This window comes from Rattus rattus, chromosome 1, assembly GCF_011064425.1.
Source record: "Rattus rattus isolate New Zealand chromosome 1, Rrattus_CSIRO_v1, whole genome shotgun sequence".
NCBI lineage: Eukaryota > Metazoa > Chordata > Mammalia > Rodentia > Muridae > Rattus > Rattus rattus.
Window position 1 is genome coordinate 60,573,203 of NC_046154.1, and position 25,425 is coordinate 60,598,627.

Consider the following 25,425-nt stretch of genomic DNA (forward strand, 5'->3'; position numbering starts at 1 on the left):
GAGGCAGAAAATGGCATTGACAAGGGAAATTCACAGAACTCTACTTTTTAAAGAGAAAGCAAGATTGTTTTTAGCAGATATTTTGTTGTTGTTCTTTGTTTAGAAGCAGATCTACAGCACTAACCACATCAAGATACAGACTGTAATAGACCAGATTAGGAGAAGAAGCACTGACTCTAGCCTTTCAGAGTGACCTAACCAATCCCTACTCTCTTTAATCTGATTAAAGAGATTGAAGTGCAATGAGACTTAGTGTAATGGACATTATTCTCTGACTGTCAAAACTAATATTTCAGCCTTACAGCATTTAATGTCTTTAAATGTGCATGCTTCTATTTAAAATCAAATTATAATAAATTGAAGTGTAAATATCATAAACCAGGCATGAATAGGTGGCTTTATCCTTCCTGTATTCTGCAGGCATCCCCTTGGAAGGGCAGATCTCAGACAGAAAGAATGCTCCCTAAGTTTACATTTTAAAAATAATAAACCAGCAGCCAAACTTTATTGTGAGTTAAATTCATATTATATCTCTATTGTCAGATATAATGGGGGAAATGTGCTGATGTCCTGAAACTTGAGTCATTATACAGATTTAGAAATAAGAATTAGATTCATAGGATGAGATGTCCAGCTTGTGAAAGTATGGTATTAGGTTGTCATCTCTAAATGTGTTTGGCTCTACTCATGGTTGTCATGAGACATGTGGCCAATGGTCTCCAGGCTAGAAATCCCTGAAATAACAAGGATCCTGCATAGAGGATGCTGATGCTTCCTTTACGTAGAGAGGCTAGTAATGGCCTCTGATTAGGTAGAAATTGTACAACTGAATCATTCTCCAACCTAGGAAACTAAAATTAAAATGTTAGCAATAAGACCTTCTCCTTTGGGGAATTTGGAAGATCCAAAAGCAATCCTCTGTTCCAGGATCAGACTAGTGGATGGAGATAGTATTGGTAAGGACAGCACCTGGGATGGGAGGAGAGTGGTAAGTGGCTTTTACGTTGCTATAAACTACCCCTGGAAATAATCTCATGAAGAGAGTAATGTGTCCAGACATTTACTGTGGGAATTCTGGAAGAGCCACATCAACTGGATTCAAAGTTACAGCCTTGCCAAAGTTCTTGTTTGTTTAGTTTTGGTTTTGTTTTATTTTAATATTTACTCAAAGCCAGAATATGTAATTCTGTTCACTGAATACAATATATGACTTATCGTATACACTGTTATGATCCATATTTGGAGGTTTTATATTTAACAATATATACTGGTTTGCGACTAATCTTCACTGCAATGCTAAACCATTTTGTACCTTCATTTTGCAAATGTCAGCAGAGTTAACAATAGTTTCTTGATATCATATAAAGAATAATTGCCAGAGCCTGTTTTCACATTTTGTACCATGGATTGGTCTTCCATTTTGGATATTTTCTTAACAAATACTGTCATTCCATTCTCATCATAAACCATTGGAGTGGCTTCAGTTTAAAAAGTCATAATATACAATAAACAGAGTATGGTAAATCAGCTTTGTAAAGTGGAAATTTACTCTAAAATACCTTTTAATTGGAATAGATACAGGTATGAGCAGAAAATTGATTTTGCTTAAACACAAGAAAAGTGTATGAAATAGTTCCAAAGGGGTTAAATAATACCAAATTCATACTGGTTAATAAATTCCTTTTGGGCTTTTGTTTATTTCTAACTGGTAAAGAATTAATTTGTCATGCACCAGAGGATGCCAAACTCCAATTAACACCCTGTGTGTGCTCTTCACATTTATAATGGATTGGATGAAAACTATGATAAGACCAAGGGACTCTGTCCTCCACAAACAAGTGACAGGCATACAGTTTCTGAGAGTTAAGCCAGAACTAGATCCAGAGGACTACCTTGTGATACTTGCTGCTCAGTGATAACTGGAACATTTTCACATTTCCCACCTCAGACTACACAAGGACCACGATGATAGTGGACCCCACCTGAAAGCCATGTTAGCTATAGATTGCAGATTGAACTATTCTTTTTTCTTTATTTCCCTTGAAAATATAAAGGAACTCAAATTTGTAAAATTCTAAGTTGCGTGAAGTAATATAAGTCTGTTTCATCCACCTACTACTAAATTTTAAAAATCCAATTTTAAATGACTGTTTTGGTATAGCTACTTTTAAGTTATAGTCTAAGCTCTTTTCAACCTATTTTATTGCCAGTATACACTCATGTGATAGTCAAAGACACATTTAATTCAGATCAAGTTTGTACTGCTTTAATAGTAATTTTGACTTGTGTTGTTAAATGCTGACTTTCAATTTTTTAAACAATTAATTATTGTCGCAGTATATTCAAAGCACTCTTCCCTCAAATTAAATGTTGCTCTTGTAATTTAAGGTATCCTGTCTTTTAGACCATGAATCAAATTTGAATTTTAAAAATGAGACTGTTATCTGTCCCCCTTGTATTCCTGCCTCTACGCTGTTCTTCCATTCCCTTAAATGAATCTAATTCTTCCAAACCATTCCATTATTATCCTATAATCCTTTATACCACTGCTTTCTTACATCTTCCTTGAAAATTCCCTCTTCTGTGTTTGTTTTAATTTTATTTAACCTCTATAGATATCTCAAATGAGTCACACATATCTAAAAATTCAAAGCTAATAACCATAAATGAGAAACAACATATGACAGTTGTCTTTATAGGTCTAGATTATATAACTAAGAATGATTGCTTAGTGTTCCAACCATTTAAAGTTAATTAACAATTTTATTATTTTGTGTAGATATGCTAAAATATTTTTATTATCCATTCATCAGTTGACAGTTCTTTTCATTTCTTGTTTATTATAAGATGAACAGAATTGAACACTGATAATCTAGTGACTCTATTGTGCAGAAACCTTGTAGTATATGTCCAACAGTGTGATACAGCTGAATCTTGTGAAGGAATAAATACCACTAAAATTTTTCCAGAAATTTATATGTAACCCTATCTACCACTGTGGAATAGACATAGTTAGATAGATGATAGATAGATAGATAGATAGATAGATAGATAGATAGATAGATAGATAGATAGATAGATAGAAGATAGACATGGATAGGCAGACAGACCAAAAATACACAAAATGGTTAAAATGGAATTATTTTTGTAATGGAGTGAAAATACTCCAAACACATACCTGAGACTCAGAAATAATGGGTTATATTTTTATGAAATTGTTGAGCACTGAGGTTCCATAGAACCATAAATATTACTACTAATTGTCCTCCAGGACTTGATGGTTAGAGGCTATTGCTGAAGACAGCACCTGTTTGAGTCACAGACATGGAGAAATTAAACTAGACTTAACCTATAAGATCGACAGCTTCTACCTACTTTCCATAATGCTGGAAAATGTTATATATGTTCCCAGAAGCAAAATATACTCATCATTTTTAATCAAATATAATCTTTTGGTTAAAATAAAGAATATCCTGGCAAGACATGCCCACTAGTGCAAGAGTGACATGAACAGCACGGGAAGAACCAACTACTTTCTTCTTGGATTAAATTCCTATCCCATGAAATGAAACTTTTAGTTGTACTAGTAGGGTCAGGAACTGCTGGATGAACAATTAGGCCTAAAGACGGAAACCTACTACTATTAACCTACTAATAGGCATAGTGTTAATGACTTGGAATTGTGTCCTTAGATCAGTACATCTGATGCTTATCAGAGACGCATCTATTTTTCAGCACATGCGTTTTAACACTGAGAGCCACAGCTGGCTAGATATAAAGGATTGAGATAGGCCCTCCTCCAAAGCCTCAGGAATCATGGTGGAAGAAGGCACAAAACAAATACAAGAGTAAGAGGCAGATGAAGGTACAAGACTGTGCTCTGGGCAGAACAGAGCGATTGCACATATGAACTCAGCAGTGGACAAGACTGGTGAAAGATCACCCTAGACCAATTGCAGCATGACATTGGGTAGTGGGTCGAAAATTCTCACACATAGTGAATGAGCTATAATCTGTATATCCTGGGAAAGGGGATATAAGATTTAATTTAATTTACTAAGCATGCAGACCTACTCTACACTGCAGTAGAAGGCTGCATACTCAGAAAATAGTAATGGCAAAATTCGGTTATGACAGATCTAAAAATAAGATATACATTTAGCTCCTTAAGAAAGGGAATTAGATCCTGGGTAAGTTACAGAGAGTGAACATAATGAAAACGTATTATGTTGGGGTTTTGTTGGTTTGTTTTTGTTTTGTTTTCAGGATGTTTGGGGTAGTAAAGGAAATTAGCATAATATACAATTCATATATAGAAGTTTTATTTCATTTAGTGTGGTAAAGTATATGAAAGCTTATTTGGAGAAGTATATGCCAAAAATCACCCTTCACAATTGATAATAATTTTTCATGTTAAAAATCAAATAGTAAATATTAATAAAAAAATTCTCAATTGTTTCATCCCATCATTGACTTAAATGATCACACCTAAGAAGGCAGTGTGCTTCTCCTATATATCATGGGGCCTCTTCTCGTCACAGCTCTTCCTCACTTTGTGATGAGAACATAGGAATGGGGCCATTTTCTTTGTCTTTGAAAGCATTTGTGAGATAAAAGCCTGAGAGGAAACAGCCCAACACTTTTGTACAAATGTGGTAGCATCCACAGTTCTATTTGCAGGGAAATAAAAATGACAATCATTAGCTACCCCAATTAATTATGAATATGTTAGGAAGATAACACAGCATAGGGAAGGACTAAGCAAGCTGTCAGAGAAAACAAAGGAAGCTCCTGTTTTCAATAAATGAAGTAGAGTGAGGCAATGAAGCCTTATTTGTGATGCCACTGAAACAGCACCCTCTGTTACATACTTGCTTGTTTTCTAATATAAATTTGGTAAATTTATGTATCTGTACTTTCTACTTGCTTATGTGTAGGATGTGTGTATGTACAGTGTCCTTTGGGGACATTAAAGCATCAAGTCTTCTGGGAACAGAGCAATAGGCCGTTGTTATCCCAAGGATGTTGGGAACTGAACTTTGGTTCTCTTCAAGAGCAGTAAGGAGCTAAGATATCTCTGTAATATATTCAGTGTCTTTAAATAGTTAAAGCTGTAGAACATTCTGAATATTCTTCCTGTTTAAAAACAACCATTACAGAAAATAATTGAACACTCACAGAAAAGTATGTAAAACCTTTTATTAAATAATGAAAGTAGGATGTTCTCAATGTTTTATTTTAATGTGGTCAAGAAATATCTCCATAACAGTTTTTGGTGCCCAGAGTTCTAATGGGTTTATGATTGCTAATGGCTCTAATCTCATCCGTCTGTGATGGCTGAGTTTTAAATCTATTTACTTCAATTTCCTGACATGCATCAGAGACAAGGATGATATTTACAGGCTTGTGGGCTTCGTGTTACACTTTTTATTACATTAGAAAGTACACAGACTTTTATATCAGCAAGTTGACTGGAGAGTTTCAGAGATGGGAAAACAAAAAGAGAAAAGTCATCAAATACGGTCTCTGAATGACCACTATAAATAGTCCAGAGGTTTATGGAGACTGGGGCATGGAAGTGCTTTGTTTTTCAAGGACATTTTGCCAGTGTTGGCAGCATCTAAGACTGGAAAGTGACATATAGACGCAGCATGCATCTCCTGCCGCTGTATTGCTACAAGGTATACTCAGACTCATTTGCTATCTGTATCCCTTTATGGCCTAGGGTCTTGCTTAATTTGGTTTTGTTTCTAGGCTATATTTATAGCTAATACATTTTTATTTTCTTATATAGTGATGGTGGAAAGAAGAACCAGGGTTGTGTTAATAAATTCACTACTTTTCTCTTGTTGTAACACCAGATAATCAATATGATAGTATTAAAATTTTTTCTGGAATCTTCAGAAAATGATATAAATTATTTTATATCTCTTCACTTTTTAAAAAATTTCTGTTTTTATAAAAGTAAATTTTATTCAAAACAATAATTAAATTTACATATAATTTGTTCTTCTTATCCTCTAGTCCTTCCATATCCTCTTTCACTGTTTCCTGACCTAAATTAAAAAAACAAAAACAAAAACAAACAAAATAATCAAATTAAATGGAAAGAATCTTGAAGCAATCCCACTAAGATCAGGGACAAGACAAGGCTGTCCATTCTCTTGCTGTCTATTCCATATAGTACTTAAAGTTTTAGCTAGACTAATAAGACAACAAGAGGATATCAAGGGGATACAAATGGGTAAGGAAGATGTCAAGGTATCACTACTCACTACTGATATGATAGTTACATAAGCAGTCCTGAAAATTCTACCAGTGATATCCACCTACAGCTGATAAACATCTTCAGCAAAGGAGCTGGATATAAAATTAACTCAAACAAACCAGTAGCCTTCTTTTATACAAACGATTAACAGGCAGATAAAGTTAAGGACTCAACACCATTCATAAGACTCACAGTATAAAATATCTTGATATATAACTCTAACAAAGTAAGGTAAAGATCTGATTGACAAAACTTCAAGTTCATAAAGAAATAAATTGAAGAGCCGTGTTTGATGCTTCAGTCTGTGGAAGCTCATATGAGCCCTGCTTAGTTGATTCAGTGCACCATATTATTTTGGTGTCTTCCATCGCCCTTGACTCCTACAATCTTCCTGACCCTTCCTCTGAGGGACTTCCTAAGCTCCAAGCAGAGGGACCTCAACTTTAGATTCTGTTTTCATGGGTCTCTGTATTTGCTCTTATCTGGTGCCCGGGGAAGCTATTACGACAGTAACTGGACAATACTGGGCTAGTGTCCTGGTTTCTCTTTTGGTAGCCTGAAGAGTATCTTCCTGCACTAAAGAGAGTAACACATAGAGGTAAAAGTTCCATGCTAGCAACAACTCAACCTCTCCATGTTCAACATACTGGGGATGTTCTCCGCAGTAGGGTCTTTCTGTGAGTTTGTGAAGAGGAACCCTCTGACCTTCCATTTGTCTTGGTTGTTTGGAGATCTATACAGGACTCACCTCTGCCAACAACTCAACCAAACTCAACTTACTTCTGCCTCTCAGAGCCTTGTCTTGCTTGAAACAGTGGCCAGTGCAGATTCCACATCTTCCATTACAAGGAGTCCTCACTAGAATTACCCTCAGAGATTCTAGTAGCTGACACTGCTCTCAGTTTCTAAACCACCCTTCAAATGCCTCCAATTCAGCTTGTCTCTCTTCCAAGTCTTTTCCTCCCTCCCATTTAATATTTGCTTATAAATGAATACATATCATATTTATCTTTCTGTGTCTGATATACCTCACTTTGGTTGATTTTTTTATAGTTCCACAATGTTTGCAAATTTTATGTCATTTTTGAAAAATAGCTGACTAGTACTCCACTGTGTAAATGTACCACATTTTCTTAATCCATTTATTTTTGTTTGTGTGTTTGTTTGTTTTGTTGAGGGATATTTAAGTTGTTTCAGTTTCAGGATATTTTGAATAAAGCTATAAAGAACATGTGTGGGCAAATATGATAAGGTAAAACAAAACTATCATTTCAGAGCTGTACAAGAAAAATCAACAGAAATAAAAGAATCCAAGAGGAGATACAAGAATCAGAGACTGTTTGCATTACTCACTCAGGAATCCCATTATAAACACTCACCTGAAAGTATGATAGATATGTAGTAGATCTAACACAGACTTAAGCAAGCCTGTGTATGTCACCTCAGCCTCTGTGACATGTAATGAGCTGTGATCATGTTGATTTTAATGATCTTATTTACTTGCTGTCCTCCTACTCTGGCCCTTACAATCTTTTTTTTTTTTTTTTTTTTGCAGCAAACATCTCTCTTAGTTTATTCAATAATGGTCAAATTGCATTTAGTAATCATAAAGCAAGAATCTCTGCCAATACCACCTAAATCATATGACCAAGGTACTCATCCCCACTTATAAGAGACTGGAAGAATAAATCCCTGGTAGGATCTCCTGAGAATAACTAGTATCTGTTTTATTCTTAAGAAAAATCCATGAACAAGTAAGTTCTTGTCATGGGACACATCAGCAAAATTCAAGTTGAGTACATTCAAACATTGGGATCGTAGTCATAAAGTATGTGAGGACATCATTTCCAAGGTAATCGAAGGAAGCAGCAACTAAAGAGATACAAAGACAAGGGAAATGGAAAAACCTCTCAAAGAAAATAGCTTGAAAGAAAACCAATGACATGGCTCACATAAGTGTTGTGGTTTTTATATAACTATAATTAATGCCTTGATAAAATGTTATAATTAGGATTAAAAAATGGAGGATATTTCTAAATCCAAAGTTAGGATGGATATATAGACAGAAAGACAGACAGACAGACAGACTTCCTCTTACACAGGGTTTCCTGTCTGATGAAGGGATTTGATGGAGGCATCCCGCTGAGGACTGAGGCTTCCAAGGGTTCTCACTCTCTGCGTAGTGTGTGGCCGTGGGTTTCTATTTTTGTGCCTATGTGCTGCCACGGAAGCTTTGCAGGTGAAAGCTAAACAGGGCATTGAATTATGAGTAGAGCCAAAATGGGACTTACGTCAAGTCAGACATTGGTGGGTTACTTAAAAAAGCTTTGTGCCAATATTATATCTTATATAATACTTAGTATATTTGTAAGCAGTGCACAATCTTACATAAAAGTTTTATGGCTGTCATTGTGTTTAATTTACTCAATTGATAGTGTGTGTTCAGAGTACCATCCTTAACAAAGATGCTAGAACGTAAGGAGAAGGCTTTATGTAGGTCCCAGTTCAGTACCTCCTTGCTCATTATAGGTGTTGATTTCAGCGATATGAGCTTGCTGTCATATTGTAGAGAACAACATATATCTTGTTAATTACCTGGGATGTTTGGAGATTTTCTTGATACATTTGGCCAATAACTCAATTAATTAGCTATAACTCAATACCCATAATGGAAATGTTGTTAGGTGACAAGCAATAGCCACTTAGAATTTTCTCTACCATTATTGAGTGATTTCATTTAGAAGCCATCATATACATATATATTTTATGAAGTTTCTATTGTTTTGGTTTGCATACTTCCCTTCTAATATCCTTTAGCAGTATATCCATGTATTCCCTCAAACAACCCTCTCCACTCCCTTTCCTAACTTGATCCTCCCTTTCCAGATCCCCGCTTTCATCCGTATCTGTCTCCTTCTAGATTCTAACAGCATTTTATTTTAATTCAAACAAAATTTGATGGTACAATAAAAGGAAAGCATGTTTTTTAAGGCAGCAATATATTATTTATTTAACCTATTCACTTACTTTGATTCACAGCACCTACATCATAACATTGAGAAAATGCATGAATATGTGTCATTTGTCTTCAGAACATCAAGAAAAATTCAATGTTCATAGAAACAAACAAAAAATATAAATACAATTTTCAAGTTATCAAGATTTTGAAGATTATAATAGCTATTTTCTTTGTTCTCTGAAATTTTCTGGTTTAATGTTGTGATTCGTGTATGATTTTAATAGGCTGGTTTTAGATATATCTTTTAGCAAAATAGCATCAATAATGGGACTTAAGACTTATACAATTTCAGTGACAAACAATGTGTCTTAGGTGTATGGTTAAAATATTCACTGACATTTAAGGTTATATGATCATTTACAAATCCATAATGTACTTTACAATTAAATTAGAAATAAATGTGCCTATAAACTACTTAAACATTAAACGTTAAAAATAGTTTCTCATAATTTTAATTAACAAATGTAATGTCTCCAATACCTTTACTAATGGAAATCCTTGCCTAGTTGTTTTTAAGACACATAGATGAATAGATAAATGGATGGATGGATGGATGGATGAACAGATGGATGGATGATTGCATGCAATTTTAGTAAAAAATATATTATTTTTTAGCAACAAATTATTAAAACATACAGTTCCTATGTGGTTTTCAAGTGCAGTTGTTATTATCATTTAATAATGAATATCCAATAACAACAGGTATATGGGTAATGATATATTTGTGGTAGAAAGATGATAGTTCCTTGACATGTCAGATGATGCACTGTAACATATGCAGAGAGAAAGAAAGTTTGGATTTTGCACTGGATCGTATTTAGAGACTTAACCTAAAAGTCCACATTATTTTATTCACAATTCCCTGTCCAGAGCTATCCCGTGACCTGCTCCTTTTACATGAGGCCCGAGGAGTGCAAGGAGAATAGATATAATCAAACAATAGTAAGTGACTTTGCCATAGAGTAAAGTAATGCAATGGAAACTTTCAAGAACTTTCTAAAGGTTACTTGAAATGGTGGTTAGTTTTCATACTGGGAAATCTTAGCAGTAAGGAAAGGTGTATCAGCATCCCAAAGGGCAAGCTGTTTTATGTGTGCAAAACAAAAGGTAAAGGAAATCTTTAAACCTGCCAAAAAGCCAAATGATTGGTTTCAAAAACAGATTAATGGTACTACATATTTTAACACAAAGCACATTACTCATCATTCAGAGTTGGAATACATGGATAGTTTGAGTCAGACTATATGTGTTTGTCTTCGTTATAGTTGATACCAATTTCTACTTGAGATTTAAGGCAAACTTTTAACAACTAATCAACAACTCATTTATAAATGGAGATTTTAAAAATAATTTATGTTGCCATGGTAAATATTAAAATATTTTATTGATAAGGATAAAAATAGAACACATAAAACAATCATTTTAAAAAGTACTAATGTTGGATATATACTTAGTAGTTTTGATGACAAATTCTGGGAATTTAAGGATTATGTGGCAATTACAGCAACTAACTCCATAGATAAAGTAATAAAGGAGATAAGCCATTTTAATTATAATCCCTGGCTCTCCTATAGTTTTCACCCTTTAATAAGTCATTTTAAAGCAAACCCTTTTTACTGAAGACATTATGGTTACCCAGATTGCAGGTCCAGATTAAACTAAGACTTTTTGAAGCTGAGTCATAAATTTATTCTCAAGTATGGAGAAATGAAGCACAAATAAATGACGTAAAAATAAAGGACAGGAGAACCAAGCAGCCAAGCATTAATAGCACGAATAACACTGAGACTCACTGAAGGACTCAGTAGATTTGAACATAGATATTTATCTGTTTCTTCAGTAGAATTAAAGTGAGGTAGCTTATAAAACACGGGATATATAATTATTTGAAGAAAAATAAATACATTTAGTTTGTAAAACTGTATAAATCCACAGAACAGAATGATATCAATAACAAGTCTCTTTTACAAGTGCCACCAGACAGTAGCAAAAATAAGATATTGTTCACAATAGGAAGAATTTTTTTTACTAATTCATCTTAAATGAAGAGAAAAGCACATAAAGAGCACAAGAGTACACAAAAGCATTATTTAGCTTGAAATCAATTTCAACTAAGCAAAAATTGGTTATTAGCAAGGTGACAGAGGCCCAAATTCATGACAATTTTCAACCATATGTTGTTTTGGTGTCAAATATTAATGCTATGGCCATAAGTGAGTAAGATTGGTTATTTTTAAAGTGCCTTGTCTTTTTCTTTGTGTAGAAAATCTGACTAAACATTGTTGTGTTTATCTCTGCTTAGAAGGTCTTTTTCATATTTGATAGTTCAAGTCATTAAAAAATAGACACCTAATTGCAAATTTTACATATTTTATGACTCATAATGATTGAGAAGAAGACTGAAGTAAAAGATTCAAGAAAAATATCTACATGATACATAGATCATATAGCTAGAAATTAATAATAATAGTAAAGGCACAAAGAACAGCAAGATCATGTGAGCTGATTGGTTAATGTTTATGAAGTCAATAACATACAAACACTGGACAAAGAAAAGCAAAATCAAGCATGAAAAATAATCTCAGAAAGAAGTTAGTTTGGAGAAGAAATGCACACTTTTTGTAACATAGCCTTTCAAAATATTATTTCCATGGTATTATTGCTTGCATAGAATATTATATATACTAAGTGGCAAATTTCACTCTCCATTTAGGAATAACTCTGAGGCAAGCAGACATCCAAATTAAGTAGTAAAATACACACACACACACACACACACACACACACACACACACACACACACACAGACAAAGTCTTTCCTTTTCTGTATTTACTCAGCTGAAACTCTTGATTACCTGATAAATAAAATGCTTGTTAAACTAAACCCTGTTCACAAAACAGGAAAAAAGGAGTGTTGTACTCAGAAACAATCCATGGCAGACACATTAAATATTACATGTGAGATCTATAAAATCCACTAAAATAAGAAGATCAAAAGACACAGGAGACACAGCGATGTAACTGAATCATGAATCAACATATTCCACTACAGTGCATAGAATTCAAAAATTCCATAAGACTAAATCAGATGTAGTCCATTATTAAGAGGAGGAAAGTGAGCAGACCATTCCACCAAAACTGAAGTTTCAAAAGGATAACAGTTCAGAAGTTGGCATGTGCCAAAAACCTCAGACCAATACAGCATCCAATGAAGGAATTGACCCTGATACCATGGTCCCAGGAAAAGAAGAGTTAATCATCAATAGTAAATTGGAGAATATGAAGTTGAACATTCTTGGTGGATATTCATATATTCAATTTGTATTTTATGAGAAAATGTGGGGAAAAGAAACACCATTCACTATTCACTATAAACCTTTAGTTTGTTTCTTTGTTTTGCTAAAGAGTCATATCATAAAACCAAAGTGCATTAATTACTTTCAAATAATAGTAACAACCATTTAGAAAAGACTGTACAGCCAGTACAATTACACATGTTTGCTCACTGTTTTAGCCTTAAATTTACCAAAACGTATGTTTGAGTTTTTTGGTGTAGTCATTTTCTTTTATAAGATATCGACTTGATTGAGTTTGCTTTAAATTATGTAAGTCAAATCTCATTAGCATTGCCCTAAATATAAAAATATATTTTCCTAGCACTCATCTAACCCAGCCTGTACATTTCCAGAAACTCTTCATGACCTGTCCTTTTTGATACTCAGCTGCACAGCAATCCCTTCTTGCCTGGGCCCTGTTGTCCACCTATACCTCATTTAGGCTTTTGTAAAGTAGCATTTTATTAGAACAGGCAAGAAATAATAATTCACAGTGTAATATATTACTAAGAAGTGACAACTACTAAAATTGCTGTTTTTATATTAGTGATAAACCATTTAAATTTCCATTGCTACAACTTCAGAGTTTGTTTTTCATAAATCTTATTTACATTAGAGAGATGCAATTTGAGAGAAGGTGATTTGATAATTTCTCTTCTTTACGCCTTTGCTTGTTTGTATAATAAGGAATGATTTTTCCAGATATACTGATTTTTTTTTTTGGACATCTCATGTTAGTCTTCACAACTACTTCTAACACATACACAAAAATACATAGCTGCAAACTAAGACAGATCCTAGTTCTGCTTAAAGATCCATTGGTTCAACCTTTGTGAACTTGAGCAAATAAGGACATTGAATTGATGACTGTTCTGTGGAACAAAAACATAAGTCTTTTAGTGGTGATCCACAGAATCCCCCAGTAAATATTTCTCCTTTATAAAGGTCCATTGTTGGCTCTACTTGTATAAATGTTCTTCCTTTGCATATATGAGTACCATTTGCATATTTTGGTCTAGAGAGGTCAGAAGAGAGAGTCTGATCCACTGAAACTGGAGTCTGGGATGATTACTACTAGCACAGAAACAAAAACAAGTACTTTAAACTGATAACCCATCATTCAAATCCCTATTTGCCAATATTCCTGCAGACTAATGTCTGGTACTGGAAACAAAACACACAAATCAGTTTGATAGATTGGAAATAAGCTACCTTGAAAGATTCTTCAATAAAGCAAATTATTTATTTTCTACTATTTCTGTGGTTGCTGCTTTCAGATCTGTCAATAATAACTCTTATGAAGGAAAACATTCACATTTTCACGCCTATTTAAATGTAATTTTTGCTCAATATTTATCATAATGTCAGGTTTTATGTCCAGTAACTTGTTGGAATAATGTTTTGAGGGAATTCTGTAACAACTGGGGACATCACTTACTTTCAGCCCCAATAGAACTGATCGGAAAGCTGAATGCCAGTTTGTAAACCTAGAAGAGAGTTGGAACCAGAAACATTGCTGATAAATATTTGAATGAAATTTTTTCTCTTTTCAAAAGCCAAACAAGAGGTTGTGAAAAGAATTTTATATATTTAGGTGTTTTACAAACTTCATTATTTAGCGTAAAACAGTTTTGTCTCCCTAAGTTAAATGTCCAAGCATAAACTTGTGCTGATGATAAATAGAGTCAGGAGCCAAACCTTAGCAATCCTGGGTAAGTTTCAATGAACCTCACAGATGTAGTTCTCATTACCTCTAGAGACCTTGCAAACTGCTTAGTGACTTCTCCCTGAGACAAAACACATTGACCAAGCAACTGAAGGAGAGAAGGGATTATTTTGGTTTATAAGAGTAGTTAAAATACTTTGTGATTAGAAAGGAATAGCAGAATGAACATGGTTACATGGTTACATTATACCTGCAGTCAGGACCGACAGAGGGCAAGTGTGTACTGTTCATAAATCTCAAGGCTTGCCCTCAGTGACTTAACTTTTCACACAAATTCTACCTCCTAAAGACCCTACAACTGTACAAAACAGGTCAGGAGCTGTCAATTGGGTGTTCAAAAACGTATGAGCCTTATTGCAATATTTGATATTCAATCCACAACAGAAATGGTGATTTTAATGTTACACTCACCTAAATGTCTGAGAACACTGTACAATTCTCACATGTGCTTTATGCATATTCAGAGAATTCTTTGTGATCCTTTGGTTGGAAATAGTTCTATAGCTTTCTATGTCTTTAAACTTTAGTTAGCACATGACTGATAGAAATGTCAAGCCCTGTAGTTGATCTATCCCTGCCTCATGTTCCTCTGGGAACACGTGTTGTTTCTCTGGTGTTTTTGTGAATTGGTATTGAACCAATCCTCCATGATATGAGCTAATATGTAAAAGGTCTCTTAAAGGAGATTCATCATTCACCTATTTATTCCCATCATTAGAGAATATGGTTCAAAAACACCCCTCTTGTTGACAAATAATGTAGATATTTAAAATAAAATTTGAAAGAGAAGTAAATCATTTAAAGAAATAGATCTATGGATAGTTAGTAAAACTAATAATTAGTAGTAAAGTGTCTATATTCTTGAAAATATGTAGATATTTCTGTGAATCAAATGACTGTTGGTATTCTATCAATCTTATGAAGATGCATTGGGAAACTAGCTGTCTCATTCCTCAAGTAACTACAGTTCAAATGATGATTTCCATAAAATTGAAATTTACTTTTAAATTTTATACATTGTGTAGCTTTATAAAATAATTTTATGATAGTGGTGTAGTTAAGTATTTGTAACACTAAATCTATCACATAAACCACTTAATTCTAGCATCAGTCTTGAAAAATCCATGTAATCCTTTTATCTCCTAAAAGGAAATTTCATGAATATTGTTGATTTTGCCTTTGTACATTGCATTGAAATGGTGGGGAACTGAGAGTGGGATTAGTTTTAAGCTCACTGAAGCTAAATAACAAGTCACCCATTTAGTATTTGGAAGCCAAGAAAAACTGATTGAGGTCAGAAGCGATTAAACACAAACACTGAACAGTTTCCAGCTGATGGGCTGTATTACAAAACGCGGCTAGTTTTATCAATATCATTTTTCTACTTCATTAGCTTTATTTAGCCAGGAGGCTGCAGAGAGGGAGCACAGACCTCTTTATCATCACTCTACTTTTATCCAGCTGTGAGGAAAATGGCAAGGGAACTTCATTGAGCCCTTAAGGGCAACCATGAATAGATGTAGTTGTTTCCCTGCCTTGACCTCCACAACTCTGTGATGATATTTGATGTGCTTTCAGAAGAAGCATGTTCTTTAATTAAGAAAATGTTCAGTTATTCTTACTCCGCTACCAGATTTGGGAAGTTTGTAACTAAACATTGGAATTTGAATAGGAGAAAATAAGAGTCTCTGATAAGAGCAAACTAGAGCAAATGATAATTTAATATTGTCGGCTACTTGGTATATTATACGCCAATGCACATGGAACCATTCATTAAAGAAAATTGTGATACTTTACACACACACAAATGCTTAAACAAACTCTGCTAATTTTTTTAGACAAATAGCATAATGAAGAATCCTTGTGTGCCAAGAATAATTCACTTACTCTTTCTCACTGAGACCTCAGATATGTCAGATATCCTAAAACAGTTATAACACATTATTTTAAAATAATATTTTTCTGTTAAATAAATTTTCTTTAAGAATTTCATATGCAAGCAATACATATAAACCATTGCTACTTTCCTCACTCCCTGACAGTCCCTCCTATGTCCCTATACCAAATTTATAATCACTTCTTTGATTACTAGTTCTACTTGCACACACACACAGACACAGACACACACAGACACAGACACACACACACACAGACACACACACACAGACACACACACGTGCGTGTGCGCGCGCACACACACACACACACACACACACACACACACGTACACAGTCTACTGAGTTCATTTAGCTTCACTGCATACACATTTGTTCAGAACAGACCTCTTGGGACTCTATGGGATCTCACCCTTGGTTGAGACTAATTCTTTGTGAGTAGGCATTCACCACCTTTAGTTCTTCATTCAGGAGTGGAAGGAAATGATATTTACACAGTCTGAATTGGCATTTCAACTGTTTTTCCATTATGCTGGTCTTGTTCATGCAAGCACATTGTTGAGACTTCATGGTTGAGATTCCCCTGTCATACAGGAGACGCTATTTCCCAGAAACATCCTGTTTCTCTGGTTTTCAAAATTTTTCCACACTCTCTTCTACAATTTTTCCAAGGTTAACTAGAAGAATTGCATTGCAAGCATATCAGTTGCTTTGGGTAAACCCGCAGACATGTATTTTCAGTATTTGGACAAGATTTAAATTTCAGTAAGTCTTGTGCAGGACAGCCAGCAGTGGTGTTGTACACTCTGTCCCCTAAGCTCCACTAACCAGGTCACTGCTCTGTCTGCTTTCCCAAAGAAGCTGGCCAGTCTTAGGACTATCGAATGTGCCTCTGTAGCATAGCCAGAATCTGAGGACTGTGCTCTGTTCCCTCAGACAACTAAGTTAGATTCCTCTACCCCAGGCTCCTGCCCAGTCCTTCTCTGGCACAGCCATGAAAGGTGACTTGTGTTGTTTCCTGAGATCTATCCTCTGGGCCATTGTTATGTCTATCATTTCAATGAGACCTGTCAGCCCCAGAAACAATCATGTTAGACCCTTCCACCCAAGTCCTTGACCCACTGTGTCCCTCTGGGTCACAACCAGCAGCTGTGAGCTGTACTCTGTCCACTGTCTGGGCAATAACTCTGCCTGTCTTCCCTAGGAGGCCTGCGAGGCAGAGGAGTATCTGGGAGTCCTGCCAGCACCTGCAACACCCAGGTGGCAAGCTGCAACCAGAGACAACCAGATGGCTTAAGGTCAGCATAAAACAAAATCAATAAGAGCCAGGATGATATGGAACCATGAGATCCCAGCTATCCTGTTACAGCAGTTCCTTGATGTCCGAATACTGCTGAAGCACAACAAGATGACATTAAGTTTAAAAATGATTGAGGTTTTAAAAGGAATTTTGAATATACAAATGCTTATGAGGCTTTCAAACAGGTAAAGAAACTGAATAAATATGAAAAATGGAAATACTTTTATAAACTGAAGGAATAAGATAATTCAATCAAACAGCATCAAAACAGAATATGAGAGATGGAAGAGAGAATCAGAAATAGACAAAATAAAAAAAAAAATGAATATTGAGCCTTTCGCTGCTGCGCCTGCAGCCATGAGTATGCTTAGGTCTTGGTAACCAATGAAAATGGAAATAGAATGCCAACTCCCCAACAAAGAAATCAAAACTGAAGGAATCCTGGAGATAGAAAACCTAAGGAAGAAAACAGGAAATATAAGCATCACCAACAGAATATGAGAGATGGAAGAGAGAATCTCAGATGTGGAAGATATGATAGACAAATAAAAAAAAAAACCTTGGTCAAAGAAAATATTGAATCTAAAAATTTCCACAAGATACTAAAAACCCTATATCAGCAAAACAAAACAAACAAACAAAAAAAGAAAAAGGAAAACACACATATACACACAATGCCAATACCAAGATCAAAGTAACAGAAATTGACAATCATTGGTCCTTAACATCACTCAACATCAATCAACTCAATTCTCCAATAAAATATACAGGCTTGCAGAACAGGTCTGTCAACAGAATCCATCATTTTGCTGCATACATGAAACACACCTCAATAACATTGATAGACACTACCTCAGAGTAAAGGGCTGGAAAAAAGTCTTTATGAGCAAGCAAAATCCAGAAATAGGATGGAATAGATATTCTAATATTTAGTAAAAATAGACTTTAAACCAAAATTAATTAAAAGAGGATGCGATGACCATTTTATGTTCATAAAAGAAAAAATCCTTGAAGATAATATCTCAATCAATTCTGAATATCTATGCACCAAATGCATTTATAAAAGATCTCAGTAATAGTCTCCATCTGTTTGATAAATAATCTTTGTTTGTTTGTTAATAAAGGGTCAGAGCCAAATGGGTCTATGGGTATAAGAACAGGTATTTCAAAATAATTGGAAATTATATTGGTTTGATAAGATGGCTGTAGTGGTATCTTCTATTGAGTCTGTATTTTAGCTAGCATGAGTAGCTGGCCAATTTACATTACCAGACATGAATTACCTTCTGTGGAGAGCACCTTAAGTCCAATTGGAGAACTGTGGGTCATATCCAAGACAAAAATGCTATTGTTTAAATATTGTGTATATCTTTCCACTCAAATAGTTCAGCTACAAAGAAAAACAAAATCACAGTGTTTGAAAATAAATGTATAGCAGGTATTGTACCAGTGAAGTAACCCAGACATAGAAAGACATATATTTTGTGTTTCTTCTTACTCGTGTACCTTATCTTTACATTTTCAGATGTAAAAAAAATTAACCTGGATTAAATACAGGAACCAGAAGATTAAAAAATGGACTGTGCTATTCTGGGAAATGTAGTTGTACTAGGTAATAATATGACAAAACTGAAATTGGACTTGGGGAAAAAAGAGGTAAGAGATCCAATTTGTGTATACAGGAAAGGAAGAAGAAAATCAGTGACAGAAAGTGTGAGAAGAGGTAAAGATAGCCAAAAGTGATTGAACAAACCATGGGGAAATATTTTGTGTTTAAGTAAATATATATAAATATAAATATGTAAGTATATATACATGTATACATATGTAAATATAGTCACTGGCTGGGATAACAATGATTCTGGTAAAAAGCCGTAGACAATCTAATAAAAACCTAATGCCAAACACAAAAACATCCTTCTAAGATGTTCACAGGAATGCAAGAGACCCCCAATGTAATATTGCTTATTTTTTTTTGGTTTTGATCTCACCCCCAAGGTAAGGCCTTATTGCTTTTAGAACGTGCAGGCGTCAAGCAGACACTGACATGGAAACCTCCTCTCTGAGCACTGACCCTTAGGTTTTAGGCAACCTGCCAAGCAAGAAGAGAAATCTTGTTTTTACACACCTTACTTTAATCTTATTTTAATGTTTCTCAAGACATCTCACTTAAAAGATGCAGGAAACTCAACCTTATTTCTCAGATGCTGTTTATAGTTATTCCTGTTCTTTCTGACAAGATTGCACACTGAGGTCAAATTATCATCAATGCCAGCATGGAGTCTTCTTCAATTAACTACTAATTTAACTATGTATCAGAAAGGTATAATTGTGTATGTTTGAATGCTAAGGAATACTACACATTTAAAGTCTTTCTAGATTTGGAAGGTATTAGACTATTAATGTAGCTCAATGAAAACAATATAAATACGTCAATGCTCAATAAATAGCCTTGTCGGACCATCAGGCTCAGAAATCCTAACTGATCACCTGTTGTATTTTTTTAAGATATTACCAGTAAGTGTTATTTGGTGAGTCACACATAAGTCATTATCCTTTTTCAAACAATAGGCATAAATTTAAATCTTATCAGCTTTTAGGGAGGCCACATTTCACCACTTAGTTCATTATAGAAAATGACAACAGACCAGAAAGTTTACAAGTTGAAAGCATCTTTCTGTTGATTAGAGAAGCAAGGTCTCTCCATTGCCTGTTGCCTAATTACAGAGTGAAATTAATGCAGAAAACATTTGAAAGGTTTTTAAATTATTTTATATATTTACATTCCAAATGTTGTCCCCCTCTTTGTCCCCTCCTAGATTTTTTTGCCCTAATTCCTCTCTCTTTTGCTTGTGAGGGGGTACCCCCCTGGAAACCCGTTCCCTGAGCCATCAAATCTCTACAAAATTAGATGTATTCTCTCCCACTGAAGCCAGACAAGGCAGTTCTCTGACACATATGTGCCAGAGTCCTTGGACCAGTCCATATATGCTCTTTGGTGGCTTAGTCTCTGGTAACTCCCAGAAGTCCAGTTTAGTTGACACTTGGACTTCCTATTGGGTTGCCATCTCGTTCATCTCCTTCAATCCTTCCCCTAACTCTTCCATTGGGGTCCCTGACCTCAGACTAATGGTTGACTCTAAGTATATGCATCTGTTTCAGTCAGCTGCTGGTGGAGCCTCTCAGAGTATAGCAATGCTAGGCTCCTGTCTATAAGCACACTATGGCAACAGTGATAGTGTCAAGGTTTGGTGCCTGCCCATGAGATGGATCCCAAGTTGGGCCAGTTCTTGGTTAGTCTTTCCCTTAGTCTCAGCTCCATTTTGTCCCTGCCTTTCTTTTAGACAAGAACAATTCTGGATCATCCACAGGGAAGCCACATATTTCCATTCATTCTCTGGTCTTATGGGCTTCTCTCCTATCCCCTCATACCTGATCCTGTCCCCTTGGCTTCTCGCTCTTCCCTATTCTATTCAGATCCTTCCCTACCTGTTTCCTGTGATTATTTTGGTCCCCTTTCAAAGTGTGATTGAAGCATCCTTTCCTGAGCCTTTTACTGTTAACTTTTTTATGTTCTGTGGAATGTATCATGGGTATTCTGTCCTTTTTTAGCTAATACCCACTTATTAGTGAATATATACCATGAATGACCTTTTGAGTCTGGGTTACCTCACTCAGGAAGGTATTTTCTTTTTGTTATTGGATATTTTATTTATTTACATTTCAAATGTTATTTCCTTTCCAAGTTTCCCATTGGGAAACTCCCTATTCCATTCTCCCTCACCCTGCTTCGATAAGAGTATTCCCCCCACTCTCATGCACCCACTCTCACCTCCCCTTGTTACATCCAGGATGTGCTCATTTTAAGTAAGTGAACAGTATTCCACTATATAAATAAAGTACATTTTCTGTATTCGTTCTTTAGGTGAAGGATAATTAGATTTTTCCAGTTTCTGACTATTATGAATAATGCAGCCTTTAACATATTGGAAAACATGTCCTTGTGATATTCTAGGCAATCCTTTAGTTATATGCCCAAAGTGGTATAACTGGGTCTTCAGGTGGAATTATTTCCAATTTTCTGAAGAACCTCCAATTTGATTTCCAGAATGGTTATACCAGTTTGCAATCCTACCAACAGTGGAGGAGTTCTCCTCTTTCTCTACATCCTCGCCACCATGTGCTGTCTCCTGAGTTTTTAATATTAGCAATTTTAACTGGTGTGAGGTAGAATCTCAGGGTCATTTTGATTTTCATTTCCTTGATGACTAAGGATAATGAACATTTCTTTAAGTGCTTCATAGCCATGTGAGAGTTCCCTTTTGAGAATTCTTTATTTAGCTCTGTAACCTTTTTAAATTAAATTAGTAGGTTTCTTAGAGTCTGACTTCTTGAGTTCTTTGTATATTAGCCCCTTTCAAATATAGGGTTAGTGAAGATCTTTTCACTATCTATAGGCTACTATTTTGTCTTATTGACAGTGTCTGTGACCTTTGAGTGTTAGGAGGTCCTATTTATCAATTGTTGATCTTGGAGCCGGAACCATTGACATTATGTTCAAGAAAATATCCCTGTCCTAATGCTTTCAAAGCTATTCCCCACATTCTCTTAGATTAGATTCAGTATGTCTGATTTTATGTTGAAATTCCTGATCCACTTAGGTTTGAGCCAGGGAAGAATGATATATTTGTCTAATTTGTACTCTTCTATATGCCGACTGCTAGTTACACCAGCACCATTTGTTGAAGAAGCTTTCGTTTTTCCATTGCATAGTTTTGGCTTCTTTGTCAAAGATGTAATGTCCATATATGTATGTGGGTTTATTTCTAGGCCTTTGACTCTATTCCTTTGATCAGTCTGCCTTTTATGCACTAATGCCATGAAGTTTGTATCACTATTGCTTTGTAGTATAGGTTGAAGTCTGGGATGGTGATTCCCCCAGAAATTTTGTTATTACTGACAATTTTTTGTCTATCCTGTTTTTTTTTGTTTTTTCCATATGAAATTGAGAATAACTCTTTTCATGTCTCATAAAATTTGTGTTGGAATTTTGATGGACACTGCATTGAATCTGTACATTGCTTTTCATAAGATAGCCATTTTCACTATGTTAATACTTTTGATCCATGAGCATGAAAGATCTTTTCATCTTCTGAGATCTTATTCAATTTCTTTACTCTGAGACCTTAGTCACACAAAGACTTAACTAACAGAGAAAGAGAACTTTAGGCAAATTATGCTTAAGAACATTGATGGAAATATATTCAATAAATTACTCACAAACTTAATCCAGGAACACATGGAAAACATCAGTCACCACAACCAAGTGTTTCATCCCAAGGAATCACAGATGGTTTAATATATGAAAATACATCAATGTAATTCATTATAGAAACAAACTCAAAGAGAAAAGTCACCTGCTCTTCTCATTAGATGCTAAACATGCTTTGACATAATAAAACACCCCTTCATGTTAAAAGTCTTGGAGAGATCAGGAATTCATTGTAAATACCTAAACTTAATAAAAAGCAATATACAGCAAGCCAAAGCCAACATCATGCGAAATGGAAAGAAACTTACAGAAATTCCACTAAAATCAGGGAGAAGGCAAGACTGCCTATTCGCTCCCTGCCTATTAAAGTTCTAGCCAGAGCAATAAGAGAATAAAAATAGATCAAGGGGATACAAATTGGAAAGAAAGAAGTCAAGGTGTCACTCTTCATGGATGGTATGATAGTATTCATAAACAATCCTAGAAATTCTACTGTAGAACTAGTACAGCTGATAAACACCTTCAGCAAAGTGACTGGATACAAAATTAACTCAAAGAAATCAGTAGCACTCTCTATACAAATGATAAATTGGCTGAGAAAGAAATCAGATAAACAATACACTTTAAGATAGGCCCAAATAATATAAAACATCTTGGTGTGACTCTAATCAAGCAAGTGAAAAATCTGACAGGAACTTAGGCTTCTTGTCTTTTTAAAACTTTGAAGTTTTAAAAGATACACCTTACAGTTGAATTTGGTTTCAAAAACACTTAAATACAGTTTGCTATTGAGGAATTAAATTTCTCTTACCACAAATAATTCAAGAGCATCCAATATTTGCTTGAGTGCTGAGAGAATGAGGCAGTGAAGTGAACAAAGGTTTAAATGCAATAGATTCTTGAGGACTGGACAATTTAATTAAGCCATTCTGTGTAAAAGAGGAGAGAATTCACAAGTCACCAGATTAGCTACCAGCTTCACATTAGTCATTGTTTATTAGGGCATCTTGGACATAGCAAAACAGTCTTCTAGCTTGTTCCTACCTAAGCAATTCATATTAAGAACACTGCTAAAGGAACTACTTAATAAGTTACCTATCAGGCATGTACTGCTCACAATTAAAATTTGTAAATGGAGGTTCAAGTTAGGAGTTAGAAGGCTAGGAGCATAAGAGAAAAATGTTGAAATAGTGAGAATGACACCGATAAATTACTGCAAAGGTGATGCAATCACACAAAATGAATTTATCAGAAAAAGACAAGCCTATTTTGAAATGGGTACTTTTACTCATCTGTTCAATTATGGTTTCATTTATCACTGGGTGTGTATTGTATGTTGAGGGAAAGGCACAGTAACCAGACATTGTACTCTTACTGTCAACTATTATTTATACCATGAGAGCCCTGCATATAAGTATCTGTATGTCTATGTTCTAGCTCTTCACATGTGTATGTATGTGTGTGTATGTATCATGTATATGAATATGTGTGTATATATTGTATCATTTATGCATATATGTAACCTATCAACCTACCATCACGAATAGAGATGATGCCAAAGACAGAGTTTATACAAATCCCCTTAAACTTAGTAGACTTGGGTGGGAGACTTAATGACAACTTAATGAATACATGCAAGTTTATTCACTTGTTAAGTACCCGTTTACTCTGTCTTTGCAGAATTTGAAGTTAGACCTTAATTTGACTTAAATATTGAATAGTATGTATAGAAAAAATGACAATCAGAAAACTCTATTCACAAAAGATACAAACAACTCCAGTTTCCAGAGCATCAAAGGCTCTCTTTCTGCCTTCATTGGCACTGTATGTATGGAAATAGTCATACATTGATACTCTCAAGAATCTTTAAATCTAAGTAATATTAAAATAATAGATCAAATGAAATCCAAAGTATGAGAAGTCAATTGGCATTTATTTATATGTCAAGATATAGTTTCTTTTTTCCTTAGATTTCTTTTTGCACCGGTATTTGCAGGTGAATCTAATGCTGCTATTCTCATCATTTAAAACAAGGTAGGTTGTTGAAGTTTGCCTATAAAGTTCCTGTTTGAATTTCTAGGTTTCTTCATATCCAGATTTACCTCATCTTGGCTTGTCTTTATTCAATTTTCATTTTCAAATCTTGAACAGGTTTATTTGGTTCTTCTGGAGTTCTTTAAGAGAGTCATTTCCTTGTACTCTTTGTGTTGTCTTGGATTTCTTTAATGAATTTCCTCGTTTTTCTCTTTTGTACAGGTATTTTTCCTGTGCTTCAACTATGCTAATATTTAGGGTTTGCTGTGGTATGATGGCTTGGTTCTAGTGGAAACGTATTGCCTAGGTTGTCATTGATTGTGTTGTTATGCTGGCATCTAAGAATCTGGGATTATGATTACAATGTGTCTGGATACTGATTTCTGGATTTGTGTTTGTTGGGTCGGGATTTTGCTTCTTGGTTTTTATTTCCTTTCTGGGTTTTCAGTGAGTTTGATATCTCTGTCTTGCCTGGTAGGAAATTTTGTTTGGATCTGGTAGTTGTGTCCACTGCTCTTCCAGGTACAAGATCTTTCTGGGTATTGGGAGCAGAAACTTAGGAATGGGGATAGGCTA